This window comes from Eucyclogobius newberryi, unplaced genomic scaffold, assembly GCF_026437365.1.
Source record: "Eucyclogobius newberryi isolate DKJ021-1_F unplaced genomic scaffold, fEucNew1.0.hap1 SCAF_1, whole genome shotgun sequence".
Classification (NCBI taxonomy): Eukaryota; Metazoa; Chordata; class Actinopteri; order Gobiiformes; family Gobiidae; genus Eucyclogobius; species Eucyclogobius newberryi.
This window is the reverse complement of record NW_027315723.1, coordinates 18,287,442-18,314,311: the sequence shown is the minus strand read 5'-3', so window position 1 is coordinate 18,314,311 and position 26,870 is coordinate 18,287,442. Positions and strand designations below refer to the sequence as shown.

General features: G+C 41.5%; 1 protein-coding gene across 1 annotated transcript in view; it reads right to left on the bottom strand.

Moving 5' to 3' along the window:
* mdga2a (MAM domain containing glycosylphosphatidylinositol anchor 2a) overlaps positions 1-26,870 on the bottom strand; it is a 338,648-nt gene that overhangs the window by 132,702 nt on the left and 179,076 nt on the right. The window lies entirely within an intron of this gene.

Here is a 26,870-nt window from a genome sequence, read left to right as displayed (position 1 = left end):
AGTGCGGGGCCCGGGCTCTGAATGTAAAATTAATAAGTAATTGAGCTGTGTGACAGGCTTCACCTTTTCCCGCAGACAGAAGCCCTCTGTGCATTATTCAGCCGCTCGTCCCGCTCAATGTGACCTCGGGGGGGACGGGGGGGGACTATATATAGCTTTACGGTGACAGCCCTTTGGAGACGAGACCGTGCCGAGCTATAATAGCAGGAGGATACGCTAACTTTGCTCCGGTGTTACGCTCCGTCTGGCTTTTTGCATTCCACGCTAGCGGTTAGTTTCAAAAGTTTGTGTAGGTCATTTGTGGCGGTTGTCACAGTTCTGCCTCGTTCCTCCTCAGTCCGGTTCTGTTTTTCCAGCTTATTCCGGTCCATCTTTTGCTTCCTTCACCGGTTTTACTGCTCTCCACGGCAGCCTCTCATTCCCTAATCATCCCAGGATAACCTATATATACATATAGATCGTTTAGTTTAGTTTAATTTGTCAGGGACAATGGACAAAATCATTCATCTTCAAGAGAAAAGATGATCTGCACCAGATTTAGTTCCTGCTACTTTCCCTCTGCAGGTGAATACACAACAACAGGAATAAAAAAGAACACATTTCAGTACAATTACAGCACGTTATATTTTATTTTTGACATTAGTTCAGTAGAATCTTAATCCAGATGGTTGCCCAGTCAAGAGAGACACTGCGCCGCGTTTAAATCAGATTTTCTGCCGTCGTATTGTTGAAGTCTGATTCTGCATTACTTCCCGTTTCTGTGTGTGTTTCCAGTCTGATTTTCTGTTGAGAGTTTTTCCCATTTTGGATGATATTTAAGTTGTGTGAATAAAGAGTTATTTACCCGAGTTATTTACTGCCGTTTTTGTCATTTTTAAGGCTTTTAGGATTTACGTTTGGCTCGTTCTTGGTGTGTGTGACATTAATGATCAGGATGAGTCGACTGTAGGTGTGTAGAAAGACATATCTGTGAATTCTCTGAAAGCTTTTTTAGAGTGAATGTTTGTGTTCTATAAATAAGCTAGCTTTGCTTTGCTTTTATTAGAATGTCCCACAGTTCACCTTTAAACTTCTCTCCATGGATTAAAACAGGTGACAGGTCGTTTTACAGCAATAAAAACATTGTACTACCAGATTTTTTTTGGGGGGGGGGCAGTTTGCTTTTTTGTAGAAAGACAAAAAAATCTATCTGCACCTTTTTAAGATAAGTTTTAATGTTTTTATTTCATTCAATATTATCTATAGATGTATGTCAAATTGTAACTTCAAAAGCCATTTTCTCAAAATGCATTTTTCTCCCAAAGAGACGTATCAAAGGAATAGGAGGATTTTCGCCAATTTGAGAACTCAAGCAACTGTTAGTTCCTTTTTTTTTTAAATGCACATGCGCACACTCACCCCCACCCTCCGAGATGCCGCCTACCATCAAACACGCTGCTACACGTGCATTTGTTTATTAGCGCGACGGATGACATCATTTCCCGTCCCAGCAGATTTCCATCTCTTCTGAGCTCCAACACAATCTTTCTCTGTGGTCATTTTTGTAATGTACACTGAAGGAGTTCGCTAAACACACACTGGCATATCAACCACAAGCCAGGGAAACGTGCTGCTATGCTGGGGACGAGGCTGCAGGTGTGCAGTAGCACGCAGGGAATGATGATGACATGATGGGCTGATGACATGTGGGAGAACTACTCGGCTATCCACGCCACGAGGAAATAAGACTCAAGATTGTGCGCTAAAAATCCTCTATAGTCCTTCAAAGTTGCACAAACTCACACCAAACTTTACAAAACCGGAAGATTTTGATGGATCGTACGAGGATCAGTGAGTATCCAATGTGCCCGTCGTCGCCCCCTACTGCCTCTGGGAGGAAAACCAGCCTTCTAACATTTGCCGACATCGACCAGAAGATAACTCTCCTGAGAAACCCTGGCTCTTTTTATGTTTGGCAACGTTAAATGTTTTTATAGTTAGAAAAAATAATTAAAGAAAAAGAAAGAAAGAAAATAAACATTTTAAAGTCTATTTTCCCCAACAGCTGCTCTATCACCAGAGTTACTTAGTTCTGCTTTAAACTAAAAAAAACATTGCAACAAAAGCACCTCCACGGACACCAGAGAAGTTATGTGGTGCCCCTTTCTAAACTATTAAAACCATCGATAACGCACTAACAGTTACGCATATTCCGGTGCCGCTCCACGCGCATGAACGCAGTCGCTGTGGGGCTCCGAGATCAAAAACACAAAATAACGCGCGAGTGGAGATTTAATGACACAGAGACTCTCTTAATTGTCGACATTTGCATAATTTTCGAAGGAGAAAAAGCGCGCGGCAGAAACGAGGCCGCCGCAAAGTAATCGGTTACACACGGCTGCATACCTGATTGAAAATGTAATCTGCGACATTATCTCTCACATTATCCTCACAGGCTAATACGGATAATCGAGTTACCGCGTTTAGGCACAATGGGGTACAATTAAGACGAAAAGCCATCAATTATAACTGCAATTCATTTTAACATTAAAGGAGACAATGCGGTTTATCCTGGCTCTAAACCCCTTGGAGACACGTTTGCACATCGGTAGTTGACATGTTTAATATGGGATGCCGCCTCTTGAGCGAGTTCTGTAAAAGATGGTCTTATTTATCGCGGGGATTGGTGTTTGCGCCCCCTGCTGGTACTGATCCGCTCACTGGTTGCGATTTAAAATGCAGACCGCGTTCTGCTGAGGTAACAAGACGACTTTAAATGTGTGAATGAACCAAACACAACTCCATGTTTATGATGAGGACATTACATTATGACATTTGTAAAGAACTCTAAGATAGGAACTGAGGTAGTGAGCCAGGGGGCGCTCTTCTGTGTTGACGTCCACACGCCCTTGTTCTGATCGTACTTAAAATCCCACACTCGACCAGGAGTGATCCATCGGGGGGAAAGTTTCACAGGTCGTCATCTGGAAACCGTTTTAAAAAATCAAGATTTTTCAACTTCCATCAGAAAGTAATTTTCAATCTAAGTTGCCGGTCTGAGAAACGCTGAGCTGACGAATCCCGGGCCTCTTCTCCTGAAACTAACCGTTGTTTCTATGTGTTAAGCCGGTTTTGGGACGGCCCTTTGTGTGGTCTGGTGAAAAGACACTGCTGTTTTTTAGAAAGTTATAATTTGCTGCATTAAATTATACCTTAAACCACCTCGAAATAAAACGCCTGGGCAGTTCAATAGGTCCAGCACAAATGCGGTTACATGTGTACGGATGCACTTATCAGTATTCATGTTGGGTTTTTATTTGTAGTATGTTTTATTAATGAAACTGTTACTCTACTTTCCTTTCAGACACGATTTCCATGAGTGCATCCATGGAAGGGCAAACCATGGGACAGTTCTTTAGTGTCCAAACTTGTCCTGGGTTCCACTTAAGTCCTGATGTAGGTTTTGTTCGTCTAGTCTTAGGATTTGACCCACCTTAGCCTTAATTCTGACGAAATAAAAGTTTGAACGCAGACTTGCAAATGGAGGGACAGACTGTACAGGTTCGGCGTGGACGGTTTTTGTGAAGGTAAACTGCAGGTCTGTGCACAGTGCCCGCCGCACTCCCTGAGAGGCACTGGACTGAATTGCGGTAAGTGCATTTCATTCACAAAGGAAGACAAACGAGGCAAGGTCGGAGGCAGGTTATGTAAGTGCGACAGGCTTGTTCAGGGCGTCGGCCTCGTCTGCCTCCTGAGTGCACATCGCCTCAAACGGCTGCTCAGGCAAAACACGCGTCATGTTCAAGAATTCAGTTTAGAAATATGACAAATATATGACGTGGGCTTACGAGTCTGGACTGTACAAACTGTGGGTTATTCAAGGCAGCTTTCGAGAATCTAAATGAAATGTATAAAATGCGGGATGAGATAATTACTCATCAATATAGGAATTAATGAATGTCAAGGTGGGGGCAAGTGTTACGGAGTGAGACACAATTTTGGAATACAAATAACAATTAAAAAGAAATAAAGGGAAAGATGGTGAGAGGAAAAAAAGAAGGAAAATATGCTAAACTTGATTTGCTTAAAATTGAGGTGGAGGACCAGTCTGTGGAGTTTGCTGTAAAATATCTGGTTTATGGTTAATATCTGGCAAAACAATCTCGCAAAACTAGTATTTTTAATTAAATTGTATTTTATTTTATGTTATTTTTTTATGTTATTTACTTTTTTTAATTCATTTAATTTATTTAATTTATTTTATTTAACATGCTTTTGAATCTCATAAATAATGTATCTACTGAAAGCATACACTGTTTTCTCCTGCAACTGTGAGGCTCATTGGGAATTGTATTAGAACTGTATCTACTGACAGCAGAGGGAATTACAATGAGGAAATAAACAAAAGCTAACCCGCCCCGATGTGCTAATGTAGGGTGCAGTTTTAATGAACACGGTGGCAGCAGAAATCCTCAGAACGAGTCTCGGCGCAGAAGATCCGGACCTCAAACTTTGACGTCACAAAACTGGAACAGAAGCTGGTGAAAAGCTCCAAAAGCCCATCGTGTGTCTTGGGAAACGTGCAGATACGTTGTCTCCAAAGAGTGCGTTAAAAATACAGCGCTTTGTGACTAAATCAGATCTCTGCTCACAAACTGCATCGACAAGTATCTTATCGTTCACTGACCAGGAAGTAAAGGCTGGAAGAAGCTCTAGGATTGACAGCGCGCGAGTCGTCCAGTCCACTCAGCTTCACTTCTGCGTCTGTGGAATCTGTTCTAAATGTGTACTTTTTCAACCACAGGAACTGGATTTTCGCCTCTTAACGCAGACTGAACCCCGAGATCAACGTCAATGTGAGCAGATAATTATGTTCATTTCCTTTTCACGTCTTTCCGCTCGCTTTTGAGATTTCCCCCCGTCATCTCGTTCTAGAGCCACTTTGGAGCTGCAGGTGAGCGCAGAGGTCCTGTCTGATCCTCCCAGAGCTGGAGCTTACACCGTTAGCGCGGCGTTAGCTCTGAGCCCGCCGCCATCGGTCGCCCCGGTCAGCCCGAACGGAGGCAGCGGTGTAATCCATCAGCGGTCACCGGTGGATACGCTGACATTAATGTGCCGAAAAACAACATTTAAGAGCAGTGAGGCGGTGCCCCCCGGGGTCTGTGTACACTGACAAGTACAGAGGGAGGGGGGAGAGAGGGAGGGAGAGGGAGGGGGAGAGAGAGGGAGGGGGGAGAGAGGGAGGGGGGAGAGAGAGGGAGGGGGGAGTGAGAGGGAGGGGGGAGAGCTGTGAGCAGTGAGGCGGTGCCCCCGTGTACACTGACAAGTACAGAGGGGAGAGAGGGAGGGAGAAATGGGAGAGAGAGAGGGAGAGAGGGGAGAGAGGGGAGAGAGGGGGAGGGGTGAGAGGGAGAAAGAGAGAGAAGGAGGGAGAGAGATGGAGAGAAAGAGATAGAGGGAGAAATAGAAGGGGTGTTTTGAGGAGTTTTGAGGAGAGAGGTACAGGGAGGAGGACGGGAGGGTGAGAAAGAAAAGTTGGTGTAAAGGGGGGAGAGGAGAGCGTGGGGTGAAAGGAGCAGTGATAGAGTTAATGAGAAAGAAAATGAAGAAGAAGAGAATAAGGAGAGGGAGCGAGAGAGGGAGAAAGTGAAGGGGTGAGGGAGAGAGTGAAGGGGTGAGAGTGGGGGAGAGAAAAAGGAATCGGGAGAGAAAGAAAGTGACGAGAGATAGAGGGAGAAGGAGGTAAAGAGGAGAGAGCGGTAGATAAATAGAAAGTGAGAGAGGAGAGAGAGTAAGCAGGTGAGGGGTTAGCGCATGAGAAGGAAAGAAGAAGAGTGAGAAAGGGGGAGAAAAAGGGAGGAGAGGACAAGGCGGGACAGGAACTGTGGAAAGGAGGAGGAGGAAAAAGAGAGAGCGAGAGACAGGGAAGAAAAAGAGTTAGAAGGGGAGAGAGAAACGGAGGGAAAGAGGAGTTGTTTTCACCTGGGGAGGAGGAAGCCGCTTGTTAGCTTTGGACCTGTGAGGCTGTTGTTGTCCCATTTCACTACAACAGGATGTGCAGGAGAACAAGGAGAACCGGGGGGAGAAAGAACAACACATACAGAGTGTTTCCTCCCACTAAACACAAGAAAACAAGTTGGGATAGCCCAGCCCTCCTCCAACTCAGCACCATCTATGCCCACCTTTCTAACTTTCTTTTTTATTCATTATTTATTCAATTATGTATTTATATTGATTCATATTTATTTATTATATTTTATTTGTTTTATTTATTTTATTTAATTATTTAATTATTTATGTATTTTATTTGAATTAATTAATTTTCTTATTTTTTAAAATCAACATTAATAAAGGAGAACAAAAACACAAAAACAAAGGCGCAGATTCAGAGAGAAACAAATTGAGTGAATTTTTACATACAATTTTAGGACACTTAAAGAGACGGTTCAAGAAAAAAGGTAAAGAAACTCAAGGTTCTAAATAAGAGTCCTTTTTAGTCGCTTGCGCCCTATAATAAGCGGACTTCCCGTCGTTCCTTGTTCTCTGGCGCGTATCAACTTCGCCGCCGCTCGTCGCCCACCTCGGCCTCATAATCGTCTGGAATTTTAAAATTTAACTAATGAGAAAACACGGTCATCAAATCCGGCTTTTATCGTTTTGCGGCTTTTATCCAAAGTCGAAACCAATTTAGTCTCATTAGGAACTCGTCTGGACGCTAATGCAAGGCCGCCGCCCACTCTCCCGCCCAGTTTGTACAAAATGCCGCAGCTCATTTTTGAACTTGGACACGTAGCTCTCAGTGGAACGTCCCACGGCTCGACCAAGTGAGCCAGGAACGGAAATACACATTTGGATTTGGAATATTAAGCAAGAAAAATTATCCTTTTTGTCGTTTTTTTCTGTGCATAATACTGGATGCTGTGGCCGAGTTATAACATCTCCACTCCAGAAAAGTGACATAGTTAATGAATGTCTTGTCAGTTAATATTTTTTTTAAGCTAATACAGGGAAAAATAGAGTTTAAGAAAAAAGCTAAATAAAAAAAAAGCTAAATTCAAGCTCCAAATATTAACGTTTTTTGTAGTATTGATTTTTGTACCACTCAAATGTCCACTGGGCCGGCAGCATTCAGAACAGTCCTCCCTTTTCATTGTCTCTCTCCCTCTTTCTCTCTTTCTCTTCTGAATCCCTCGTTCACGAAACGCTGGACACAAAGTCTTGTCGCGCGAGTTTCCATCGTGTGCGCCAAACGCGGGATCACGACGTCCTGCTTAGATATAAGTGAAATATGAGTGAAATATGCTCAAACCAGTGTCAATTTAGCTTTAAAATTTAGTTGTACTGTTTAATATTATTATTTTTTGGTTCCCGGCTGTTTCAGAACTGATCAAATCAAAACTGTTGTTACAGCCCTGATTTTAGACAGTCCGGGCTCAAGTATTTCTATCAACAATCATACATCTCACTCAATATTTTACTAGACTTTGGACCAAATGGGTCAAACACATACTAATAAAAATACAAATCATAAATCTCTTATATAAAATAGCCTGCGCTGATAATATTCTGTGCATTCAAAATCGCTCTCATATTCGTGCCCAACATGTAAATATTAAAGTACCTTTATTACTATGTTATAATAATGTGTCTTTTTCTACTGGTGTCCCACATTATTTTCATCTATTTGATTTTATTCATCAAATTTTGATAAATGTTGACTTTCCTCGGAATAGTTCCATCTGTTTTAAATGACATCTGATATTTGATTCACCAACTTGCAGAGCTAAATGTTCTTATATCGCTGCATACTTAATAATGACTATAATGTGTTGCCCTTTGCCGATCTGAACCACTTTTTTATTAACATTGATGAGCAGTATTTGCACTTTGTATCGTATCACACTGCATTACATCTCCACATTTATTAGAGTATTTTTATAAGAACAATATGAACCCTGTGCAAAGATTGAAGTACTGTAGAGCGCTCGTGTTGAATAATGTATAGGGGAAAAAAGAGGCAAATGTACATAAAAGAGAGCGACTGTCTTTTGTAGCAGCATTCTTCTCAGCATATCGTTATAAACTCAGTGTTATTTATGAAGCAACATCAACAATTAATGAAATCGATATGGATTCTTCGGTGAGACGAGTGGTTCGGCGAAGCGTTAATAGGTTCAGTTCAACCGCTGACCACGCGATAAATTATTCTGTCTTTCATTGTTAGTTTCTTCTGTTTACGGCGCACGTATCCGCAGAAGCTTCTCGTCATTTGGCTTTGATTCGCCCGATCGGTCCGAGTTTGTTCCATGAAAGAAAAAGGCCATTAAAATTTCATCCCCGAAAGTGTGCGCGCGCAAGAGGAAAGATTAATTCGCTGGCGTCGGGCTATTGTAAATGCTACTAGATGTTATGGTGATTTGAGTGGGCCCGAGGGAGCGCTTCTGTATGCATTTTTCAATCAGAGAAGGAGAATTAATGATCGCAATAAGAGTGAGTGGTTCTGCCCGTTTGACGTGCGGCGGGTCTCGAGTTCTGCGGCGTTAGCGGCGGTCAGCGGGTGAGAAATGGCGATATTACGGAGCGTACGTGCGCAAACGGACTTAATCGAACTACCATTGCACTGAAAATGGAAGGAGGGGAAAAATATCTGAGCGTGAAGTAAATGGAAGAATAAACATAGAAAATAAAGCTATTCAAAGCTAATCAAAGTACCGTATTTTCCGGACTATAAGTCACACCTTTTTTCATAGTTTTGGCCGGGGGTGCGACTTGTATGTGACATTATTTTCACACTGACAGCCACAAAAGGGAGCTCTAGGCTCTAAGAAGAAGAAGAAGAATCTGCACTTCCTCTACCTCCGGAGTTTGTGGAGTTGTTTAGAAGTGACACAGAGGAAGAAGAATTCAATGGATTTAGTGATTTGGGGTAAAACTGATGCTTTGGTAAACTTGTTAGCATGTTCTTTATGCTATAGTTATCTGAAGAACTGTTCATATGTTACGTTAACATACCAGACACTTACCACAGTTCTGTCTGTGCGTCATGTAGCTGAAGGTGTTAGCGTTAGCATACGTACACCTATTCACCATGTTCTCTCATCTGTTATTATTTTAAATTGCATTTCAATGAAATGTCTGTTCTTGGATTTTAACAAATACATTTCCCCAAAAATGCGACTTATATATGTTTTTTTCTTCTCTATAATGCATTTTTGGGCTGGTGCGACTTATAGTCCAGAAAATACGGTAGATACTGTTGTTGCGTCCCAGAGCAAGACACTTGAACTCCGTCCCCGCTGCGTTTGGTTAGAATCCATCTAATAGTCCAGCGTGTTTGGGTAAATGCGCAGTCAGGCCGGAACGGGTCGGGAAAGTGGGTCTTGGTTTGTTTTGTGAAAGAGAGAGGAACGAACCAACACTGAGACACACAAAGAGCATTCATTATGATCACGTTTTCATATGCTCCAGTTTCAAGTGATTCATTAGCGAAGTTGCAGTGTTAGAAAGGCAACAAAAGGCCTACTTTACTGTGAGAAAGTGACCTGTAACTCAAAGCAGATGAGATTTGTATCACTTCTTTACGCTGGGCATTGGGAGCGAGCCCGGGGCCTTCTGTCCGGCTTGTACTCGTCTCTTTCCTCCTCCTGAAGTCAAAGCACGTTGCCCGGCGCCTCGGCTGTCGCTCCCCTGACCCTGGCACACGTGGGACAGGTTTTGGGGTGAAGGCGCTAGGTGTTTGTTTGTTTGTTTGTTTGTTTACACGTGACGGATCAGACAGAGGCTTCACTCACCGTCGACAGAGCGGGGTCTCGTCCTGAGTCGGTGTCACTGTGGCTGCCTCAAGAACAGCAACCGACTTCAACAAAACCGATTCTGATGAAGTGCGTTTGGTGTATTGTGAAGCAGAGAGAGTTTTACAGTGTTGCAATCGATTCAACTAAATTTGGTCAGTTGCCGGAGGAAATTTAACCTCAATTCAACCCTAAAACACTGCAGTATTTTAGTTTTTTGGGGAAGAAACCTGGCATTTGGAGAAAACCACACTCCCCGACCAGTCCAGGACTTAAACCTGCAATCTTCTTGCAGTGGGGCGGACGTGCAAACCTTCTACGCCAATGCGCCGCTCTGGGATGAAGGCGCTACTCTGTCCTGGCACTACATCGTGTACATGTTTGCCCAGTAATTCCACCTTTTGGTACCGTGCTCCTGTGTGTGTTTGCGCTCGCGGGGACGGGAGGTGTTGCATCAGGCAGGTGTCATGGCGATGTGGATGTGAACAGACGGAGAGCTGCATCAAAGGGTCCGGGGCATCTGTGCTACATGGATCTGGAGACGGAGAGGCTGAGGAATCTGGGACGTGCCAGGGCATCTGTGCTACGTGGATCTGGAGGTGGAGAAGCTGAGGATTCTGAACAGAGGTGGAGCCAAGCCAAAACGTGTAGTGAAGGGGTTGAACACGATGACTTTTCTTGTTTTAACTATAATGATCGTGCCGAGTGGTTAGTAACACTATATCTATCTCGGAAAGAAGATCACAGGCTATATTCCCTGGCTGTGTGGAGTCTGCATGTTCTACCTGTGGCTGAACGTTTTGTTTCTTTTCTTTGAGTAATCTGATTTCCTTCATTAGCCTAATCTACCATCGATGCACTATTGACAGTAAACCTGGCTCAAGTTCTGGAGAAAGGTTCCCATGGGCCCACTGTCTCTGCCCCAGCTGGAAATGAAGATAAGATAAGATAAGATATTCCTTTATTGTCCCACATGGGGAAATTTCATTGATGCAACGCAGGTAGATCCAGAGGTAGATACAGAAGAACAGATCACTTATAGGAAGTCTGAAAAACACTTTCAGTAGAAGATCTCTTATAGACCATGTCAAACTTTGCGTTTTCCTTAGGATGTCCGCCGGGATAACGTGACGATCTCCGGCTAAGACGACGATTCTCCGCAGTTTCATGAGTTCTTCCTTTGTGTAAACACACGCACCGGCGCCGGCCGGGGGGCGCGGGGGGGCCGGGGGGGCACGGAGCCGAGGCACATCGCAACGACACGAAAACACTCAATCCAGCCAAACAAAGTCAAAACAAGTTGAATTAAAGCGATTCCAGTGCAGTTCAAGTTCCTCTTTTATATAAACGTGTACCGCGGCACGGCGTACGTCAGCTGCGGCCGGAGGGCGTGGGGGGGCCGGGGGCTAGCTCAGAGCTAGCGTACATCACGACGACAGGACGAAAAACACTCAATATTCAGCCGAAAAAAGTCAAAAACAGTTGAATTAAAAACGATTCTAGCGCGTGTCCCTATCGTACAGTAAAATAGAAAAAAATATTTACTAAATATAGAAGATAAAGCACAATAAGTGTGAAAAAAGTGTGAGAAAAGAGTAGAGCGTTTACACCGGGCTGCCAGCTGTACCAGCGCCTTTGTGACGAAGGCTGGGTCAAATGCAGAGGACGAATCTCTCTCCTAAGACAATAAATAATACCTTAAACCTGACGTTTCAAGCTTTTTTCCTTACAGTTTTGATTTAGATCAGTTTACCACGATAGTCCAGATGGTTTGGTTGAATGCACAGCAAATTCTTTGGAACTTTGTCTGGTCTTGGTTGCCTGGGAACGCCTCCAGGATACACACTTCTCCACTTCTTTACTCGGTGTGAGTCTGGTCACCCCTCCCTCCCGCACACCCACCCTCCCGCCTAAAGCCAAACTCGTGCAATCAGATTTGTTTATTTCAGCGTCACATGCTCATTGGTCAAAATCAAACTTTGCTCACCTCAGATTAAAATCTTTTGTGAAATTTGCAAATGGGTGCACGGTGGCAAAGGCGGTTAGTGCTCTCTCCTTCCAAGAAGGAGATCATGGGTTCAATTCCCGGACCAGACCAACATCACATGATACATGATCTCTCTGGGTGGACTCTGCATGTTCTCCCCGTGTTCCCGTGGGTGCGCTCCGGGTTCTCCGGCTCCTCCCACTGTCCAAAGACATGCATACATTGGTGACTCTAAATTGGCCCAAGTGGATGAATGTGACAGTGAATGGCTGTCTCTGTGGTGGCCCTGTGACGAGTTGGCTACTGTCCAGGGTGTACCCCGCCTAAGGCCCGAAGTCACTGGGATAGGCACCACGACCCCGAAAGGGAACAAGCGGTAGAAAATGGATGGATGTTTCTCTTTCCCTTCTTTACAGCCATTTTTGTTTTATCAAGTGTCTTGGCCCAATTGAATCATCGGCTCGACCCGGCAGGAGCCCCTCACCGTTTTTATCAGGCAGAAGCGCCAACCAAGGAGTCCGGTCTCTTCCTCACCGTTTCACCGTCAGTTCTCAGCTGATCTTACACTGTCTACAGCTCCTCTACAAGCGAGAAGGAGATACATCGAGTATTTTGTGAACTTGAACCTTACCAGCTGAGAGAATGACACGGTTCTAACTTTGCACGTCTATTATCAAATGGAGCGAGGATGCGTCAGAGTTTCAAAGGGATTCAAAGACTCTTCCATTGAATGTCATTATTCTGTGTGTCATGTATGAAAGCAGCAGCTCTTTAGACCCAATCAAACTGAGCGCGTGTGAACTGAGTCAACTGGGACCTGAGTCATATTTTACATCATTGTTCCTGGTCTTACTAAGCGCTGTCAAAGTCATCTAGCATTTTCTAACTACCTCTATTCTCTTCTATTGTCTTGGTTTGGATCTGATGAGGGACGGACGCATCGAGTGTGGCGTAAAGAAGACAAATAAATGTGTGTAACTTCTGAAGACTTAACCTTTCTCCTTCCATCTCTCTTTCGCTCCCTCGCTCTCGCCGCGGACCACGCCAAGTCGGTTCAGAGTCGGTAAGAACATTAGAGTGTCACACTTCGGGATTTGGCATTCGCGATTCTATTACAGCGGCTCCTCTGAAGGCATGTGTCCCCCAACCCACTGCACCTCTCCCTCTTTTCTCTCTCTCTCTCTCTCTCAGGCAGAACAGATGCCCCTTTTTACATATCAAAGCTGTTGACTCCTTCACGGCCCTAATGCTCTTTCCTTCAGAGGAAACGGTATACCTCTGCGCCTTGATCAAGTTACTAAACACAGGCTTTGCACATGGCTGAGCTCCAAAGGCAGAGGCTTGCGCTGGTAGGTATACGCACAGCGCGGCGGGCCAAGACGAGACGGGCGGGGCCAATCGAGAGCCAGCGCCTAACGAGGAGAAGGTTTTTTTGTTGAATTATTTCCGATTTTTGCATCATGTTTGCCATTGGAGAGAATTCTATATCTCAGAGTATAAGAACTGTTCAATATGCACAACAATAATGTATTAATTTTTTTTTTGCAATAAATCTGCCACAAATCTAGGTTTCATTACATCAGATGTTTATATTACATATTTTTTGCTTTTTAGTGAAACAAACAAACAACGGCAACATACAAATTATACAAAAAAATAAATAATAATAATCTACATAATTGATAAAATAATAATAATAAAAATCTATATAATCGATACAAAATAAAATCATAATAACACATCTATATAATTAATACAAATAAAATAATCATAATAATCCATTCAATTGATAACAAATAAAATAATCGTAATATAATCTATAAAACTCATTAAAACATTTTTTTAATTAAATATATTTTATTATTATTATGAACTCTTCACCAGTTACCACTCGTTACCTAAAAGTTAAACGTGCTTCGTGTTTCGTCGCATCTACCGTTGGAATCATCCGGCCGGTTCTTTTGTACCGTTCATCCTGTTTCCTGACAATGCTCACACTCAAAAATAATCGGCACGGCAACGGAAATGATTGGCCTATCTGCTCCCAGCCTCTCGCAGCTAAAGTCCAAAGCTGTAACAGGCATCGCACGGACAACAACAGAGGACGGCCCTCATTAACGGCATCGTTATTTCACCGCGCTGCTCCGGGGCCACGATACAGGACTCTCAGATGTGACGGTAAAAAAACGACAAAAAACAGCATCATCCCCACAAACGTTAACGCTGAACAAACTGTAAACAACTGTTCTGTTCCATTGTGCACTTGAATTATGTCATGTGTATGTTGTTTTCTGTCCTCGGGAGCAGCACGTGGGGAACCGTCTCCAGGTTTTTGTACTCGGCTTGTGCTTGGTCGGGAGGACAACCGTAGCTGGAGGATTTCTTTGTAGTTGTTTTTTTAACCTATGATGCTTGTTTTGGGTTGATGGGGGAAACCAGGGCAACCGGAGGAAACCCACCCAGACACGGGGAGAAACATGCGACACAGAAAGTCCGATCTGGCCCAGGAGTCGAACCCGAGGCCAAAATTGAATGTCTGGGAAAGACTAAAAGACTAAATAATAAAAGTAAAATCAAATGTTGCTTGGTTCACATCATTGCCACTTGAATTTGGCTGAACACATTCTCTTCGACAGCACCAGATCCACCAGACGTATCAATACTCGACTACAAGGATGCGTTTACCAAAAGAGGTGACGCACTTACTTTATTTTAATTAACAAATGCATTTCAAGATTCTGAGTGGCATAAAGTTGCGCAACAAAACAGATCAAATGTGTTTCTTTGCCTTTTTTATTGCCTTTTTCAGTTTATCCATTTTGCCGTATAAAGTAGTTTCTCCGTTGTTGCTCCAATTGTGCGGAGCTTAGCTCGTCGGATAATGACAGGAGGAGATAAAGGACGCTTTCCCTCGCAATAGTTCATTTCGTCAACACACTGACTCATCCAAAAAGATAATGTGTTTTGATCGCTACATCTATAAATGCTAATAATAAATAATAATAAATAAATAATAATTTTTCTCCTATTGTCTAGTCACATTTTCTTAATTTTCAACTAAATATTAAGCAGAGTTGTAGACTTTGTTGTTGGATTGTTTGACCGCCGCCGCTATTTTATTTTGTGTTTTGAGAGGACACTTTATCACTCGCCATAGACACTCAAACAGTTTTTACTACGCACTGAAAAACTCAAAAAATTCCAAATGTCACGGCGTCATCGCTGTCATAACCGCCGCGGCACAGGCCTAACGACGCCGGCGCTCGCATGTTCACCAGTGACGACGATGTTGAGTGCGTAATGACATGGAAATGTAAGGTACAGAAGTGGTGCTTTTGTCACGGTAACGAGAAGGAAAACGGGGAACACGATCTCCCAGCTGGAGACGCTGCAGGACAGACATCACGACTGTGAAAATATACTGCTACTACTACTATTACTACTTAAAGAAAGCACTCTCACTCCCCCTGATCGCCGTAAAGTCATCAGACCTCTCGGTTTCTAACAAAAAAGTCCCAGATTTTACTTTCCCTTCATCATCAGGATCATCTGAAATCACTTCTTGAACCCAACTTGTATGGGTTCACTGTTTCTGTGACGTGTTATTGTCTTTTCCCCTCCCCTTTCCCTTTGTAAACTAAAATATGATTGTACTGTTACAACAGCTACAACTAATAATGATGATACAAACTTTCTGCACGAATAGTGTTAAAAGGAAGTGACAGAATTCTGATTATTGCACTGAGACGGCTCCACTCTGTGTCATCGTAGCCGTGATTTGATGATGCAACAAAGCGCCGAAGCAAATCTGTGTGAGGAGCTGTTTTTTTTCTCCCTCTCTCTTTTTCTTTCGCTCTCCTCCTTCTCTCCCTTTCTCTCTCCCTCTCTCAGTGTCTGTCCACCGAGCAAACATCCCGTGGCTCCAGCCGACCCGTGTCCTCTGTCAGAGCTGATGTTTAGTCCAGATGACCTCTGTGTCACAGCCCAGATGACCTCTGTGTCGGAGCCCAGATGACCTCTGTGTTGGAGCAGGGCGGTGGGAACGACCCGGTGGCCCACGCCTGGACTAAAGCTCCGTTTCAAAACACATCACAATCGTTACGACACCTACTGTATCGACCTAAAATATTGAGATGAAAAGTCTTTTAGCTTGTATCTTTGTGTGTGGGAAACTTTTTTGTGTGAGCTGCACAGAGCTAAATAATTTAACTTACAAAGAAACTACAATAGTATTCATGCTTATTCTGCTAACTATGAAACCTTAAAGTGTGGAAATAAATACATTTTAAATTCTGGAACTGACCAGTCAGATACATGTGAGTGATGTCACGATGAATGCCGTGTCATTCATCATACTGCATTGATTTTGTTTTGCGTGACTGGATGAATACTGCGACATAACGAACTGTGTCATAATCAATAATAACTTTATCACAAAGAAACAGAAATAAAGGCTATCTATAGACTCAAGGATAAACTGAATAATGTGTATTCAAACCATTTTCCCCCCACACTGTACTTGATTGAAGTATTCTTATGACCGTGGCCTTGTGTGGCGCTCTCCATGGTGCTGAAATACGCTTTCCATTAGTCATACATTATTACTGCTAATTCATCTCATAATTGGACTCGCAATAAAATGTTAAATGTTTTATAAATATTGAATCCGCAATTTGACCGTAAGAGGGGAAAAAAAAGAAAAATGGGAAATAAGTCTTTTGCCTAATACAGTGTAACGCAGCGAATTTAAAGCTTTTGTAGAGATATTGTCAATTCATAAAATCTTTCAGTGAGGCAAATAACTTTAATTTGACTCTGAAATGTTAAAACAAATAGTGAATAAGACTGAAAATACTCCTACGCTTCCATCGATTTTACTGGTTCATTGAAGGGAAAACAAAATAAGGACAATGAAAAATAAATGTTGTGGATGTAAATTATTTGCACTTTAACTCACCCGGTTAAAACATGAATCTAATTGTTATTTTTTATGTTTTTTCAAGGACAAACATCTGACAGAGAGGTATTTTCTCACTCTGGCCTGTATAAAGTGCTGGTGATGGCACAGAAGAGAAGCCACACTCCTGTTAGTGTGTCTCAGGGCAGAATACAGGGCTAATGAGGAGCTTATGCAACAATAAAGCTGCATTACCTGATTTTGAAACACAAAAAAAAATCTATCCATCTCATGCTTAGCTCTCACGGACTCTTTGGCACATCGGTAATATTCACACATTACACTTCATGCGTCTTTAAAACGGTGTGCAAGGTGACTCAAGGTTACATAAATGAAATGAATTGAACTGAAGTCCCTCGTCCTGTTCCTGTGACTCACCTTTTTTCTTAATTTCTTTCATCTTTAACACGTCATGCAACACCTTGCACACATTCTGATCCAGCACGCACAATGTGGACTTTTGCAGATGTTCACGCCTCGTCCAGATGTCCATGAAACTGGTGAGCTGAAAATATATTTAATGAAACAGCTTTTGTTGTTTGGCACATTTTCTGTGCTGGTTTGGAGTGGGATTCTGGCGCTTCTCACAAGATCAACTTTAACTCTTGTCAACTGTGTGAAAGAACACGGCATTCTGGGCTTTAAACCCTGCGGCTGGAGCGGCAGTCGCTCAAACATCTGCAGAGAGTGAAACAGTCTCACTTTGTCGATCGCTCACTGCTCCTGATCCGTCACTCACTGCTTCTGATCGGTCGCTCACTGCTCCTGATCCGTCACTCACTGCTCCTGATCTGTCACTCACTGCTTCTGATTGGTTTACTCATGATCGGTCGCCCAAACGTCCAAACGGATCAAAAGATGAGTCACACGTTCACACATCTTCCCTCGTTCATGAAGCAGTGAAAGCCTCGGCTGTTCCGTTCTCGAGTCGGACTAAAGCTGCTCAGGTAATTACCTGTCCTGACATCTTGGCAAAACACAGCTTTACTGTACTGTAATTACAGTGTGAGTAATTGTGTGGAGTGAAAGCCCGTCAGGAGGAGTTTGACCTTTTCAGGAGCATGTTCTTCTGGTGTGAAGACCCCCACAGAGACATAACAGTGAGAGAAGGTCATTAGAGGAGGTTTACTACGATAGAGCACCTGACTTTGTGCCTGCACTTTTAACTCGTGAAATATGATGAATAAAAATGTCCTTGGGTGTACGTATTTGTTTTTTCTTTGGTATTTAGATTGTAAATGTGCATATGCTGCTGCGATAAGACTTGAGTAAAGTGAATGTAACTGCGACAAAGCACAAGAATAACACGTCGTCAAGGTCAGCGAAAGAAAATCTGATTCCGTCAAATGGACAACAGAGTGAAGACGTTTCAGGCGAGGGGCGGGACGTCTTCGCTCTTAAAACGGTTTTCTTTTGCCAGACAAAAGTCACATATAAAGTCGAATCGGTTTTGTCCCAGCAGAAAGCGGTCAAAGTGAGACCGCTGTGTGCTGCCTGCCTCTAGCAACAGAATATGTAATTATCTGTGCGAAGCAGGAAGTGCACTCACTCCGAACGATGTGAAAAGCACTTATAAACTCATGGTGAATAATCATGATGCTCAGAATGCTTTAGTTGAGTGGGAAATACAGATTAAGTTACCACCCACCTATTTTCGCCCTGTGCACAATGGTTGGACATACCCAAATGGCATTGCTTATTAAAAGAGGATCTTATGTTCCACATGCAAGTGTGATGCATCATTAGAAAGCTTAGGCCTTCTAGTTTCCGCAGATGTGCACATGAACACTGTCAGGGCTTCAGAACTTACACTACAGAGGCCCAAACATAAACAAAACATCCTTTTTTAGTCTCGCCTGAATATTGTCAATTTGTAATGGTCCTGAGCATGACATACTTCATTGTGTGCTTATGCTGTTCACTGTACATGATGTTTATCTTGTTGACAACAACTGTGTAAAGTTTCAGATCTCTAGGAACAGGCATTTTGGTGCTGTTGACCTTTTTGTGTCAAAAAGTATATTCGGAACAAGTGATCCAAATATGTGCCAACTGTGCCAAACTGTTTTATTACAATTTTAGCTCCGCTATGATCATAAAACATACATGTTGATGTTTTGTAGGCCACTAATACCCATTATAACTGCTAAAAACAATGTATGTGAAAGTGTGTAAATATGAGTTTACCCATGAATTTCCCATATAAAGGTGAAAAAAAAAAAAAAAAAATTATAATATTTTTATTTTATTTTTGTATTGATATAATAATACAGATATCTAACAAAATGCACGTCCAAAAGGCTAATAAAATCAGAAAACGTTATGCGCAAATTCTAGTCCCCTCTTCTCCTCTCTTCCTCTTTACAGCCTTACGCAGGAGAATTACAGAGGATTCTGTGTGGATAAGGTATAAGTCCAGCCCCTCATTCGAAAGCTATTTTTATTGGCTAGAATAATATGTCAATCAAAGTCCGCTAAGTCACTGCTGATGTTAGCTATGTGGCTACAAACACGTTACCTTCGCGCGTCGGAACCGCCGCATTTTTTGCTCATTTTTCCTCAGTCTGAGGAAGAGATCGATGCCAAACACCATCTTATAAGTCAAACAGGTCATTTGTTATGGACGGAGAAATGCGGAGAAACGAAGAAAAGTTTGTTTACTTGACACTATCTCGAAATCGGATAACTTCAGTAAAAATACAAGTGGATATTGTTTTTCAATGGTTCCTTACGGACAGACTGATTACAAGGATGTACAGAATTAAAGCCGTTTCGTCAGTCATAAACAGCAAACAGGACATGCGTTTGTAAAAGTTGAGACTTTCTCACAAACTATTGGCAATTGCTTCTTGGGGCATATTATTCAATGTAAATCAATGACATATTTGTTTTGTTGAGAAAATAAGCTTTAAAATGATGTATAGCTTGCTGGTATTGACCACGGAAATAAAAGTGATGATGTAAGAGAATATTTGAGATATGGAAAATGCTCGCCGGCGCGCAGGTGGGTGGTAACCGCTATAATGAGTCTAAAATGAATGAATTGAATGAATTAAACGAATGAATGAAGTTCTGTTTTCACATTTTTTAAAGAAAATCAGGTATGGTCCTTTTAGCAATTATTAAAATAGTCAAAGTTTGTTTTAACAGTCGATTACCGGTTGTCGGGATCAATCACTGACACAGCATGGGCAAGTTGGATGAAATGAATACTTATTTTTCTGGCAACACATTTTCTTTTTCTTAAGTTACTGCAGATTAATTGGACAAAACGTACAATGTAGAGACAACAATTTGAAACTTGTTCCGTGGTAACGTTGTAGGCGTCTTAGCTGTATGTGGATTCAATCAAATTCTAGATCATATAAAGGTATTCGGAACAAACCGATTCAAAAAGTGTTTGTTTTGACCGTTGCCATCTGCTAACTGCTTCACATAACTTTTGAGCTACAGTGCACTACATTGATTATATTCCATGTTAAAACGCCAATGTTGTGGAAAAAAGGTGTGCGAAAATGTCTCACTCATTTAATCACACTTAGCAGTCCCCATTACGGTGGCGCTGCTAGTTAGCGAAGGGCATCTCGGCGTCTCAATCCTTTGTTTACTCCGCGGCGTCTGTGCGAGAGCCGCCGACCCCGGACAGGGCCGGCGCCGTCGCGCTCTAATCATCATCGGTTTGGGACGAATTCAACAGTCTTCATCAAAGCGCCTCGAAACTTCATTAATTTTCTTAGAGCGGCACAGTGGGGGACGGCGATCGTGACCGCCATAGCGATGGAATCAAAGCAGCCGGCGAAATGGGGCTGAAACTGCGGCGTATTCGGGGGAAAAAAAACGTAGTCATGTGTCGTAGGCGCATGGATATTTGGGAGGAGATGAGTGGTTGAACGACACGTACTACACAAGAGCTTTTAACGCTGTTCGCCTCAGAAACAAACCCGGAGATAACGGTGGATTAATATTGTTTACGAGGTCGTCCTCTCCTGCTCCTTTCTCGTGGTAGTGGACGTGCCAGAAATATTAGGACTTTAATCTCAAAGCTCTCCCTACTACATAAAACACATGTAATATAAACTGTTGTCAAGTTTACTATTTGGCCAGAGCAATTTTTATTTACTTTTATTTACATTTTTGTTGTTATTTTTTGGAACTGCAGCTTCTCAAGCGTTTACCAGCGTTTGCCCATTTTTTTGTCCAATCAGAATGTCAACACGTGGGGGAAAAATCTCCTGAGATCTTTTTCTTGTGGCAAGGCAAGGCAAGGCAAGTTTATTTGTAGAGCACATTTCATACACAAGGCAATTCAAAGTGCTTCACACAGCAGGAAAAATGCTTTCAAATCACAAAGAAATTACAGAAACAGAAATACAATAAAATTAACTGAATTAGAAATTATCAATCCAACTGATTGTCTAAACTAATAAAATCACAAACAAAAGAGAAAAGTGCAAAGAAAAAAATGTTTCAGTCATATGCGCAGCTAAAAAAAACAGTTTTTAGCTTAGATTTGAACATTGTGAGAGTAGAAGCCTGTCTCACATCTTCAGGAAGAATGTTCCAGATTTTAGCTGCATAAAACTGAAACGCAGATTCCCCATGTTTTGTCCTGACTCTGGGCACCAGCAGGAGGCCGGTCCCTGAGGTCCTCAGAGTCCGAGATGGTTCATATGGCACTAACATGTCTGAGATGTACTTTGGTGCTAGGCCATGGAGAGACTTGTACACAAGCAGAGCTGCTTTAAAGTATATTCTCTGAGCCACAGGAGCCAGTGCAGAGACCTGAGAACAGGACTAATGTGATGGTACTTCCTGGTTCTAGTCAGGACTAATGTGATGGTACTTCCTGGTTCTAGTCAGGACTAATGTGATGGTACTTCCTGGTTCTAGTCAGGACTAATGTGATGGTACTTCCTGGTTCTTGTCAGGACCCGAGCAGCAGCGTTCTGGATGTACTGCAGCTGTTTTACAGCTCGTTTGGAGAGACCAGTGAGCAGGCCGTTACAGTAGTCTAATCTACTGGAGACAAACGCGTGGATAAGTCTCTCTAAATCTGGTTTTGACACTATATTTTTGATTTTGGCAATGTTTTTTAGATGGTAAAAAGCTGCTAATGTTATTGATTTGACGTGGCTATTAAAGTTCAAGTCTGAGTCCATTATTACCCCCAGATTTCTAACTTGGTTTTAGGTTTTAGAGCGAGACTCTGGAGGTGACCGCTAACACTTTCTCTTTGTTTCTGTGGGCCAAAAACGATTATTTCAGTCTTGTGAGTTCAGCTGGAGAAAGTTGTTGTGCATCCACACACTGATCTGTTGGATGCAGTGACAGAGTGAATCCACTGGTCCATATTCACCTGCCGACAGTGAAACATAGATCTGACTCGTCTGTATCATTGTGATTGGACACATTTTCACTGCGTATCAACTGACCTAACGGCAGCATGTAGAGGTTGAACAGAAGGGGACCCAGGACTGACCCTTGGGGCACTCCACAGGTCAGGGTCATGTGGTCTGAGACACAGCTACCAATTTCAACAAAGTACTTCCTGTCTTCCAGATAGGACCTTAACCAGTTTAGGGCAGTGCCAGTGATGCCCACCCAGTCCTCTAGTCTCTGTAAGAGGATCCCATGATCGACAGTGTCAAAAGCAGCACTCAGATCTAACAGAATTAAGACTGAGGCTTTGCCCGTGTCAGTGTTCAGGCGGATGTCATTTGTCACCTTGACAAGAGCAGTCTCAGTGCTGTGATGAGGTCTAAAACCTGACTGAAAAACATCAAATGAGTTGTTTATTAAGAGGAAATCTGTGAGCTGTTGTAAACAACCTTTTCAAGGACTTTGCCCCAAAATGGCAGATTAGAGATGGGCCGGTAATGACTCAGCACTGCAGCATCAAGACTGCTCTTCTTTAGGAGAGGCTTTTGTGGCAATTTTATCTCACAAGATCTTGTCCCGTCCCTAGTTGTTGAAGTACAGAGAGTGTCAGAAAGAATACTTTGAAAATGTATTTAGTGAGTTTCATATCGAGTTGCAGTATATCAAAGCAAGAAAACATCAGGAGTTGGGAATAAAAGTTTTTTTTTTTTTTTTTTGTTTCACCCTTTGTTCTGCATTTATTTAGTTAGAAGAATGTTTGTTACAAATTAGTGAAGGAGAAATTGCTCTCACAAGAAGAGCAGCGTTTTCTCTTTCCCTCACTCATTCTTTGACGTTTGAAGCCTAAACGTTCATGATTAAAATGCCACAAAGTGTTCCTCCGATTTTAGAAAACGTTCTGTATTCTGAATCGCATCAAAAGAAAGAGTACCGGAATACAGTCGCTCAAAATGAGTATTCTGAACACGTATTTGGTTTTGGTTAGTTATCAACTCATGATGCCAAAGCCGAGGATATATACTGTTTGTCCTCAACAAATATAAATTATGTTTTAATTCCATAAATCATCCCTAGAATCCATCTGTGCTTTCAAATCATGTGCGCTTTTAGTTCAAACTGTGCAAGTGCCTCTTCTGCCAGCAGAGAAAAGACATTACATTTACAACCTTTGCAGTTTAGCATTTGTAACAATTCAATTTCAGATTAATCTTGTGGCCCAATGATCGGAGTGAAAATAAAATGTTTATTCGTGCAGGTTAAAGGATCTTGATTATGATGCCCCCAGAGTGCATTCTGTAAAGACTTTTAGCTCCCAAACACTAAACAACACTAATCCCTTTGCTCCATTTTAACACGGTCACATGAAGAGTTGGTACTCCTTAGTCCATACATCTCTTCCATCTCCCATCTCACACTGATTACCTGTTAGAATATTGTTACATGCCTAATTAAATTGTTAATTTGCTGTTGGGTACGTAGGATATGGTTTGCTTTTGAAAGTATGCTGGTTTTTAATACAGCAAACGTGCCCTCAGGACCTAATGGGGATCTTAATAAACTAAACTAAATTAAAACACCACTCGGTTCTTGTGCCCGTTCGGTACAGATGGCACAAATTACGGGCACTTTTTATAAAAGCTTATACAGACGTTACATCTAGGCAGGTAAAAGCTAACAGCAATCTGGCTCCTGCATCAGAATCAGGTTTGTTAAAGACGCAGTGGCACATTGGTTCACATCACTGCCTCATGACAAAAGGGTCTCTGGTTGAGCTCCTGGAAATTGCTGCGGATATGCTCTTGACCAGGATAGCAGGTCGGACTATTCATTTCACTAAAAAGGTGGTTATACAATTTGTATTTAGCAGCTCAGGAGACGTCTGGATTCGTACATTTGACGTCACAGTTGAAAGTGTTTTCTGAGGCTCAGAGGACCTCGTAAACAGGATGAATGAAATAAGCCTGAATAAAGCTAAAAACAAGTCAATTTGAGTTTTTGGTGAGAGAAAAATGTTTTTGTAGTTGTTTTTGTCTTTTTCATTCATTTTACTTTCTAGTTGTACACAGAGGAAGTTTAGTGTATTTATGACATAGATAGTGGGATTATTTTAGCAGAATTTGTAGAAATGCGACTTGTCTGTAAAATGTAAAACTAAAATGTAACAAATGTACTATCCCACCAAACAAAGCAATAATTCTAGTTCATGGATTCAGAAAGTAGGAAAGGTAAACTAGAGTATAAAGTAAATGTCTCACTTGTTTTGCTCCTAAAACAGACAGAACAGACTTCTGGGACAGTGTGGGTCAGAACGGGTGCAGTACAAACACTTTGGAATAAGAATATGAAAACAAGACGCAAGATAAGCAAAGAGAAGCTTAAAAAACATGTCTATGTGTTGCAGACAGATACAGCCTTTAAATAGAAAAAGACATGCATGTATTACTTATTTTCTCCTCTTTTAGGTAAAGTTCTGTTGAAGTGGTGTAGTCCTGTTATAGACCTGGATTAGACCTAATTATAGTCCTATTATAGACCTGATTTAGACCTAATTATAGTCCTATTATAGACCTGGATTAGACCTAATTATAGTCCTATTATAGACCTGGATTAGACCTAATTATAGTCCTGTTATAGACCTGGATTAGACCTAATTATAATCCTATTATAGACCTGGATTATACCTAATTATAGTCCTGTTATAGACCTGGATTAGACCTAAATATAGTCCTGTTATAGACCTGGATTAGACATAATTATAGTCCTATTATAGACCTGATTTAGACCTAATTATAGTCCTATTATAGACCTGGATTAGACCTAATTATAGTCCTATTATAGACCTGGATTAGACCTAATTATAGTCCTGTTATAGACCTGGATTAGACCTAATTATAGTCCTGTTATAGACCTGGATTAGACCTAATTAAAGTCCTGTTATAGACCTGGATTAGACCTAATTATAGTCCTATTATAGACCTTGATTGGACCTAATTATAGTCCTGTTATAGACCTGGATTAGACCTAATTATAGTCCTATTATAGACCTGGATTAGACCTAATTATAGTCCTATTATAGACCTGGATTAGACCTAATTATAGTCCTATTATACACCTGGATTAGACCTAATTATAGTCCTGTTATAGACCTGGATTAGACCTAATTATAGTGCTGCTATAGACCTGGATTAGACCTAATTATAGTCCTGTTATAGACCTGGATTAGACCTAATTATAGTCCTATTATAGACCTGGATTAGACCTAATTATAGTCCTATTATAGACCTGGATTAGACCTAATTATAGTCCTGTTATAGACCTGGATTAGACTTAATTATAGTCCTGTTATAGACCTGGATTAGACCTAATTATAGTCCTGTTATAGACCTGGATTAGACCTAATTATAGTCCTATTATAAACCTGGATTAGACCTAATTATAGTCCTATTATAGACCTGGATTAGACCTAATTATAGTCCTGTTATAGACCTGGATTAGACCTAATTATAGTCCTGTTATAGACCTGAATTAGACCTAATTATAGTCCTGTTATAGACCTGGATTAGACCTAATTATAGTCCTATTATAGACCTGGATTAGACCTAATTATAGTCCTGTTATAGACCTGGATTAGACCTAATTATAGTCCTGTTATAGACCTGAATTAGACCTAATTATAGTCCTATTATAGACCTGGATTAGACATAATTATAGTCCTATTATAGACCTGGATTAGACCTAATTATAGTCCTGTTATAGATCTGGATTAGACCTAATTATAGTCCCATTATAGACCTGGATTAGACCTAATTATAGTCCTGTTATAGACCTGGATTAGACCTAATTATAGTCCCATTATAGACCTGGATTAGACCTAATTATAGTCCTATTATAGACCTTTATTAGACCTAATTATAGTCCTGTTATAGACCTGGATTAGACCTAATTATAGTCATATTATAGACCTGGATTATACCTAATTATAGTCCTATTATAGACCTGGATTAGACCTAATTATAGTCCTATTATAGACCTGAATTAGACCTAATTATAGTCCTGTTATAGACCGGGATTAGACCTAATTATAGTCCTGTTATAGACCTGGATTAGACCTAATTATAGTCATATTATAGACCTGGATTAGACCTAATTATAGTCCTGTTATAGACCTGGATTAGACCTAATTATAGTCCTGTTATAGACCTGGATTAGACCTAATTATAGTCCTGTTATAGACCTGGATTAGACCTAATTATAGTCCTATTATAGACCTGGATTAGACCTAATTATAGTCCTATTATGGACCTTGATTATACCTAATTGTAGTCCTGTTATAGACCTGGATTAGACCTAATTATAGTCCTATTATAAACCTGGATTAGACCTAATTATAGTCCTGTTATAGACCTGAATTAGACCTAATTATAGTCCTGTTATAGACCTGGATTAGACCTAATTATAGTCCTGTTATAGACCAGGATTAGACCTAATTATAGTCCTGTTATAGACCTGGATTAGACCTAATTATAGTCCTGTTATAGACCTGAATTAGACCTAATTATAGTCCTGTTATAGACCTGAATTAGACCTAATTATAGTCCTGTTATAGACCTGGATTAGACCTAATTATAGTCCTGTTATAGACCTGGATTAGACCTAATTATAGTCCTGTTATAGACCTGGATTAGACCTAATTATTGTCCTGTTATAGACCTGGATTAGACCTAATTATAGTCCTGTTATAGACCTGAATTAGACCTAATTATAGTCCTGTTATAGA